Genomic DNA, 390 nt, shown 5'->3' with positions numbered 1-390 from the left:
GAGGCAGCTGATCAATGATTCTCTCTCATCATTGATGTTTCTCTCTCTCCCTCTCCCTTCCTCTCTGAAATCAATAAAAATATGTATTTTAAAATAAAAAAAGCAAATGTACAGCTAGTCAAGCTTTTGGAGAAGATGAGTAAGAACAAAGCCAGTGTGGTTTACTGGGAATAAATCTAGGAGCATAGTTACACTGTTTTTTAATTATTATTTTACATATATATATTTTTTATTTCAGAGAGGAAGGGAGAGCGATAGAAACATCAATGATGAGAGAGAACCACCGATTGGCTGCCTCCTGCACATCCCCCACTGGGGGCGATCGAGCTGGCAACTTGGGCATGTGCCCCTGGCCAGAATCGAACCCGGGACCCTTCGGCCCGCAGGCCA

The sequence above is a fragment of the Myotis brandtii genome, unplaced genomic scaffold (assembly GCF_000412655.1).
Source record: "Myotis brandtii unplaced genomic scaffold, ASM41265v1 scaffold679, whole genome shotgun sequence".
NCBI lineage: Eukaryota > Metazoa > Chordata > Mammalia > Chiroptera > Vespertilionidae > Myotis > Myotis brandtii.
This window is presented reverse-complemented; position numbering follows the sequence as displayed.